The sequence below is a fragment of the Halichoerus grypus genome, chromosome 15 (genome assembly GCF_964656455.1).
Source record: "Halichoerus grypus chromosome 15, mHalGry1.hap1.1, whole genome shotgun sequence".
Classification (NCBI taxonomy): domain Eukaryota; kingdom Metazoa; phylum Chordata; class Mammalia; order Carnivora; family Phocidae; genus Halichoerus; species Halichoerus grypus.
The window spans coordinates 1,727,618-1,728,286 of record NC_135726.1 but is presented as its reverse complement, the minus strand read 5'-3'; positions in this window follow the sequence as shown (position 1 = coordinate 1,728,286).

The window sequence follows — 669 nt, the reverse complement described above, 5'->3', positions numbered from 1 at the left end:
GAAACACCACGGGAGGCTCTGAGATTGGGGAAAAATAAAAATCTCTGCCAAGACAAGCCACATCCATATCATACGTTCTCTTTGATTCGAGATGCTATTTGTGGACTGTAAGGAGTCTATTTATTCTTTAGCTCCCCAAAATGAAATGGAGGTTTTTTTGCTGCATCTCGGTGGATTCTGTATTTTCTGCGCAGGGATGGGGCCGTGGTGTGTCTGTCCGGACCCGGACTCTGAATGCCCAACACAGGCAGGCCGTCTCCGCATTCTTGACATTTCCAGAGAAAAAGATACTCTAAGTTTTTAAAAATGTAAACAAGTAATACCTACTTACTTTAGGGGGGAAAAGACTATTTAGGAAAGGAAGAGGAAGAAAACATGCAATGCTTATGTGCATGTCTCACTGTGCACCGGGCAGAAAGGTAATGTTGGGAGACAACACGATGGGTTGTTCGTAGCTTTGCATCGCTACCAGAGAGGAATATTTGTGATGCTGTGAGAGTAAAGATGCCATTATCAATCAGGATGTTCCTCAGCCTCACAAAGGAAGAAAGCTCTAACACAAGCTTTAGGACGGGTGAACGTTGGGGATGTTTCACGCTAAGTGAAAGAGGCCAGTCACAAAAGCACAAATATTATAACGGTTCCACTTATGTTTTATTGTAGCGCAGT